The sequence below is a fragment of the Petromyzon marinus genome, chromosome 25 (genome assembly GCF_048934315.1).
Source record: "Petromyzon marinus isolate PM22_M1 ecotype Great Lakes invasive population chromosome 25, UKy_Petmar_22M1.pri1.0, whole genome shotgun sequence".
NCBI classification, from domain to species: domain Eukaryota; kingdom Metazoa; phylum Chordata; class Hyperoartia; order Petromyzontiformes; family Petromyzontidae; genus Petromyzon; species Petromyzon marinus.
The window spans coordinates 17,905,542-17,913,058 of NC_133691.1; positions in this window are offsets into that span (position 1 = coordinate 17,905,542).

Genomic DNA, 7,517 nt, shown 5'->3' on the forward strand with positions numbered 1-7,517 from the left:
CCGCCGTTGGCCACACCCACATTCTGGCCACGCCTATATTGAACCGACGTCACGGTGACATCATTCTGGGTCGGACTTTATCGTGGGCTGGCTGTGCACGCGAGGAGCTCCTGACTTCTGACTCTGAATTCGAGAAAAAATCAAAGATTCACGATGTCTACCTTCGTCGAGATAGGTAAAGTTTAACGTTAGTGGTAGAGATGTGTGTTTGTGTTAAATGTTGAGCCTGTGGACAAAACTGCTGGGGATGTGTCAGATGTCTCCATCTAACGTTAAGGAGGTTGGAGCCTGGATAGTGCATACCAGGTGTTACAGGCTACATGATGGGAAGCAGAAGGCATTCTAGTAAAATAGGTTTTTGTTTGTACGTTAATGCTCCTCCTTTTCCTTTACCAACCCATACTCACCGGCATGGTGAAGTATGTGCAAATAACCAACACGATTCGTGCGATCGTCAAGAGGCTCTCCAGCAGGGGATTGGCAAAAGGCCGTACAGGAGCAGTTTTGTGAAAAATCATTGATTCTTTCATAATGTACATCTATGATTTATTATTATTGTTCATGTGGGTAACCTCGGCGAGGGGGGAAGCAAGGTCGGGAAGAGCAGGGGATGGGGCCGCTTTTGACCACGCCCATATTTAGGTGACGTCACGCCCTTTTGCTGTGACGTCACTATAGCAGGGAGTTATCCTTGGCTGGCTGTGCATGAGGAGCTCCCGAGTTATAACTCACAAGATCTGAGATTAGACCAAAGATTCATGATGTCCACATTTGTTGAGATAGGTAAAGTGTAATGTTCGTGCTATGACGGGGCTTTGGGCCAGTTTTAAATATTGAGATCTCGTCAGTGTTTTAATCGGACGCTCAGCAGGGTTTGAGCCAGGATAGTGCATAACAGGTCTAAAAGTGTGGTGTCGGGCTACATGGTGGGCAGCAAAGGGCAGTCCATCAAAATTGGTTGTACTATACATACTATACGTCTTCACCAACCCACATTAACCAGAGTGGTGAAATGTGGATTTGAAGCTTTCGTGACTGCAAGGATCCATACTCTTTGGTCCCTTCACCTGATGAAGGCCACTTGTTTTGTGGCCGAAACGTCGTGATTGTTGTCCATTTTATTTATTTATTTTTCCCTACGTGACTTTACCGAATAGAACCAAAGAGTACATATGTTATCTCCCGCGCAATATGGTATCTCCCTCGCAAGATGTTATCTCCCGCACAAGATGTTATCTCCCTGACAAGATATTATCTCCCTCACAAGATGTTATCTCCCTGACACGATGTTATCTCCATGACAAGATATTATCTCCCTCGCAAGATGTTATCTCCCTCGCCTCGTATGCAGGAAGTCCGTGAGTTCGATCCAAATTGTGACGCCTGTAATATTTGGAGTTTGCGTGTCTCTCTCTCTGTCTTCTCGTGGCCGCGTGGATTATTCCCTGGGTCCTCCGGTTGTTTCTTTAACATTTAGAATCAACGTGCTTTCAGAGTTATTTGGCTGCTATAAATTTCCACGTGATGCGAATTATTTTCCACCTCGCTACCAAGCCGCGCCAGGGCAGTGCCGAGCCAGCCCCGTGTGGCTCTCAAGGCACCAAGTTATGTTTCCACTGCGGAACCCGAGCCGTGCCACGGACGTCACGTGTGATGAGCGCGTCGAGACGCATGTGGGTGGTGTAGTGCAGTAATTTTCTTTTTTTTTACTCGGGGGTACGCGGACCCCTGGGGGCTATGTGGCAATGCCCCAGGGTGTACGTGAGATAATGTATAAATATGTGAAATCATATCGGACATGAGTCATTGGTGAATAGTCATGTATGAATCGGACAATGTAAAGTAACTACGATACAATTTGTATCCACGTGGTAACCTGGAACGATATGAAAGCACTTTCTAAACTCACTGATCGTACACAATGCGGGTTTACAAGAGCAGCCAGGGAACTAATGACGTCTCGCGTGCAGAGCGTCCGTTTAATTTGTTTTTATTCGCTTGCAGTTACTAGCAGCTGGTTAGGATATACCTCTCACAAAGTGGACAATTGGTTAAAATATTGACGTTCATTATTCACACGTTGATTTCTCAGAACCACGTTGGGTCAAGGGGGGAGTGGGGGGGGCTACTCGGTTTAAACTAAATTCAACAACGAGGGGGGGCACCGGTAGCCAACAACGGTTGAGAACCACTGGTGTGGTGTGCACTGGTGTCCTTACCGTGCACTCACCGAATGTCACGCACAATGTACGCGTCATTATCCCCGCCCCTGGCCCTGCTTGGCCCCAAGCCATATTCAGACACCGCGTGAGGTTAGCGTATCCCGGTTTTTGGTTCTAGCGCAACATGGAAAACGGCCAGTGGAGAACCAGGCAATAGAAATGTGGGAGGCACTGTTGGCACGTCCATATAAAACTGCACATGTTATCCCGTGGATACAAAATGCAGGTTAAGAGGAAGAATCGAGGCACGGTGATAAAAAAAAAACGTGATAACCCAGCAGGGTTTGAGCCAGGATAGTGCATAACAGGTCTAAAAGTGTGGTGTCGGGCTACATGGTGGGCAGCAAAGGGCAGTCCATCAAAATTGGTTGTACTATACATACTATACGTCTTCACCAACCCACATTAACCAGAGTGGTGAAATGTGGATTTGAAGCTGTCGTGACTGCAAGGATCCATACTCTTTGGTTCTATTGGGTAAAGTCACGTAGGTAAAAAATAAACCAACAAAAATCACGACGTTTTGGCCACAACACAAGTGGCCTTCTTCAGGTGAAGGAACAGAACTGTCGGGACGACAGCACTTCAATTGAAATGTGGTCAAGTAACCACCATGATCTGTGTGGTCACGGGGAAGCTCTCGCAGAAGCTGACAAGCTTCCATCTTGGCAGTAATCATGTTGCCTCTTTTTTACTCTCAGCGTCTCTGCAGCGCTTGCCGCGCTCGCACTCCTCGCCCCATTCACCCCCACCCTCCCCCTCTCTGACTTATTTAACTGCCCTAACCCTGGTTTCTCTCCCACTTCAGTAAAACAGTTTCCTTGCTGTGGTTGTCACACCTGATGATGAGTGCTTGTGTTGCATTCGAAACGTCGTGATTTATTTCTATTTCTATTTTTTTTCACCTACGTGACTTTACCGAAAGAACCAAAGAGTATAGCTGACAAGCTGTCAGGGCAAAAATGACTTTGCATATTCCAACTAATATTTTTTGCCCTGGTTTGTGTCTGACCATGCTGGGCACGGCTTTGTTAAAATGTACGATATTCAATGGGGTAAAAGTCCCCTAATGGTAATACAACTTTATACCACAGGTGTACTCACACTGGAGCAGCGTCGACATTTATGAGAAAGCTTTACACATGAGTACCATGTGCGGTTCTTTACCGACATTCCCATCCCTGCACCTGCCTCCCCTGTCCCTAATGCAATGAACCCTCTACCCCCACATTACCTATGCAGAGCTCGTGGAGAGAATGAATGAGGAGGGAGCGGAGGGGCATGAGGCTCAGCCTTCAACGGTGCCGCAAGACTTTTCGACGTCATCATTTCAATCTACCCTGGCCCAGGTACGATGCGGCACAACGTGGATTTGCACTGCCTATAAATTAGCTTGGCTAATGTCAAAGATGGGAGATTCCTGGTATTTACAGATTTAGTTGTTGTTTGCATTCGCCAACTAATGGGCCCCAAAGTGTAGACATGGCTGCTCCTCATTTATAGATTTGCAGCCTTTGCAGCAGTGCGTTTTGGTGACTATACTGTGCTGATGAATCCGAATGAGGATTACACCGGTCCACAGTTGCATATCACTGCATAACTGCTGCTGTTAGTCTGTCACATTTGCTCAACTTTATTTTGATGGTGGTTTAAGATAGCATTACCACAATGCACTTTAGAAAATACTGATGTTTTTTGTATAATGCACAGGGGCTAGATGCTTTGTGTACACATTTCTCCAGGTCTCTGGTTTCCTCCCATAGCTAAATGACACAGTGTAACTGGTATTGGCCAAACGTACCAATGCTGAAAAAATACATGCAAATTATTCAATTGGAATTAAACTAAGCAACTTCGTTCTCGACTGCAAAAAAACAGAACTTGGTAGGACCCTCCTTGAAAATAAAAATGTAAACTCATTGAGGTTTTCCTGGGTAAACAAGTACATCATCATAGCAATAAACAACTTGCATACAAATAGCAGATTAACTTATGTCCTGATACATGTATCATGAGCTTAGGAATAAATATACATTTCATGCATAAGCTATTACATCTCTCATATTCGTGTGTGTGCTTGCCTTTGCGTGTAGGACACTATCTACTTTTGCGATGGAGTCCGTCGGATCGATTTCATCCTCGCGTTCGATGATGAGGTCCATTCTCAGGACGCCATCAACAATCAGGTGAGAACGAGGAACCTACAAATAATGCTCCACCTTCCTGCACCCAGCATTATCACCCCTCCCCACGTGCAACACCACATGCCTCTAAACCTAGGTTTGACGCAGTGGTGCCAGCTCAGCTCTCTGACTGCTGAGTCACCCTGCCACCTCCATACGAGTCTTTAAATCCACAGTATACATCCTTTATCAAACTGTATCGTCAACTGCAGACCACGCTAGTCAATGAACGCTAGACTCCCATCACTCAACTCGCACATCCATACCCTGAACCATACGCCTCACTGCTTTGGCGAACAACAATCAATTATCGTTACGTATCACACTCCATCCACAACTCCTCAATAAATACACCACTTTCATATTGCACACACCGACACCCAGACATAACTTACAGGATATATGTAATATCCACATTCTAACTGCCAAATGGAAAACTATTACAACAGTGCTGAAGTACCCAGTATGCATTCTCTGCAATATTGATGTTTTTATTTTGTTGCTATTGTACCCACGCACAATGGATCTATCTCCCTTGTAAAATAGCAAAGCAACTATCTAAGTGAGACCATCCCTGTAACAAATAAGGTAAACTCAAAGAGTTGATTGACAAAGAGCTGTGCAAATTTTTATTTTATTAAGGTCTGCTGAGGTGACACCGACTGAAGCAGTTCAGTGATGCTACTTTGCAGAGCCGTTCTCTGATTGATTCCCATGTGAGGCTCTACTCACTGTAAGAGTTCAAGAAGTTTCCTCACCTCTTGACTTGACTCCCACAGTGACACAACTGAGAACAATGTATAACACAGATGGTCAATTTTGTTTGACAGAAGAAGAGGACCGAATATCAGGCAAGCCTGATGAAGATGGGGCTAGATCTCGAGATTGAACCCAAGGAGGTAAGTTTCCTGCGTGTCTCTCTGCTATAGATGACAGACACTGTATACAAATAAAAAGGTGTTAGACTGTGATTGCTTCATAATTTCACTGCTGGCATACATTCCTTGAGTAGGAGCGCTAAAGATCCCCGCTGGAGGGTATATGGCCTACTCTTCTCTGCTTGCCAGACGTCTTGAAAGAGATAGCGAATACCCATACTTTACCCCACCATGCACAATCTTAAGATGGATTAATTGTGGCTTACCCATTTATACTGGAGGGTATAACAGTCTCCACCTTAATGTGGCATGCCAGCTATTTATACTGTAGTAATAAGTGTTCGATAACTGCACGTACGTTATGCAATTTGCTTTTGGGTTGTGCCACACGTTGATCGGCACGAGGTGCTAACAACACGTGACACAAGCACGAAAATCCACGCGGCCGTGGACACTCTTCCAAATGAGACCATCCTGTTCCCTTGAACTCTCACCTGGTCAAACAAAGTCTAATAAATACAACTAAATGCACTCATCTAGAGTCTGACGATGAACTTCGTGCCATCCACTAGGAGTCGGTGAGCGGACGCACCACCTTTGTGAAAGTACACGCGCCATGGAACCCACTCACCACCTATGCCGAGATTCTACACATCCAGGCAAGATTCTGATGGTCATTGTAATGATGATCATGATGATGCCGATGATTGTGATGATGATTGTGGTGATGATTGTGATTATGATGGTGATAATGAATGTGATGACAATAATGTTTGTGAAGATTCATCATGGTTGTGATGATAATTGCGATGATCATGCATGTGATACAGAGTATGATGGTGAGGGTGATGATTGTGATGATTATAATTTATGACGTTCAACGATAATAATCGTAGCACTGACATTACGAGATATCGAGAGACGTAAATATACAAACGGATTAGAAAAACGTACATTTGGAAAAATATGCATATTAGCAACATATTGACTCTTTTTAGAAAAGTGAATGGGCTCGGGAAGGACACGTTGCTTGAAGGGATGATGTCTGCTGGCCGAAAATGACATTGGAGTGGCAGCAGAAGGAGAGAACGTGCCCAAGATGATGTATATCATAGAGATGGCGAGATAAGATTGGCTCATGTGCGTGTGCTCATGACTGGGGATATTGGTGGGACAACTTGAAGAGTGGGTGGGATATGCAGTGGAGGCTTTTGGCATATTAATTGTTGCATTATAGGACTTGTTGTATTATAGGACTTGTTGTATTATAGGACTTGTATTATAGGATTTGTATAGAATGTTGTATTATAGGACTTGTATTATTATAGGACTTGTTGTATTATAGGACTTGTTGTATTATAGGACTTGTATTATTATAGGACTTGTTGTATTGTTGGACTTGTATTATAGGACTTGTTGTATTATAGGACTTGTTGTATTATAGGAATTGTTGTATTATAGGACTTGTATTAGAGGACTTGTTGTATTATAGGACTTGTTGTATTATAGGACTTGTATAGAACGTTGTATTATAGGACTTGTTGTATTATAGGATTTGTTGTATTATAGGACTTGTTGTATTAAAGGACTTGTTGTATTATAGGACTTGTATAGATTGCAACAACTTGGGGAGACCTTCATCCATTCGTGGACTGATTTTGGCTGATGATGATTCCATGTGCTCGAGGCAAAGGGTTTAATACATTTAAAATCAAACAGGTGCCACTCAAGGAGAGCGACCTCCCCCAGGTGTCAGGCTCAGACAGTGGGCCTCTTCACTACCTGGGAAATATTCACCACCTGAAGCCGGGAGCCGTGCCCAAACAACCGGACTATTTCACGGCACCCTACTGGCGTTCGCAGCAGGACATCTATCCTATAAAGGATCATGACGTCCTCATCCCACCGGCCGTACGCAGCCAAATCGTACGTTTGTATCAATAATGCTGTATAAATAATGCCAGAATGGGGTGGTTTTTTTGCAAAAACATGTTAATTTAAAAGGGTTTTGTCGTGTTTTTATCATTTTAATTAAAGTTTTCAGCTCTGTATCGCAACTTGCGATCTCTGAGTGACATGTGGTTAGAAGTGTAAATCATTATGGTTTATTAAGAATGCCTGGATTTATGATTTATGGGTTGTGGTAATATGTGTCCCTGTAGAGAAAGCTACCAAATTTTTGGGATGCTTAACCAGGAGACATGGTGAGCTAGCAGCCCCACCCTTTGTAAGTC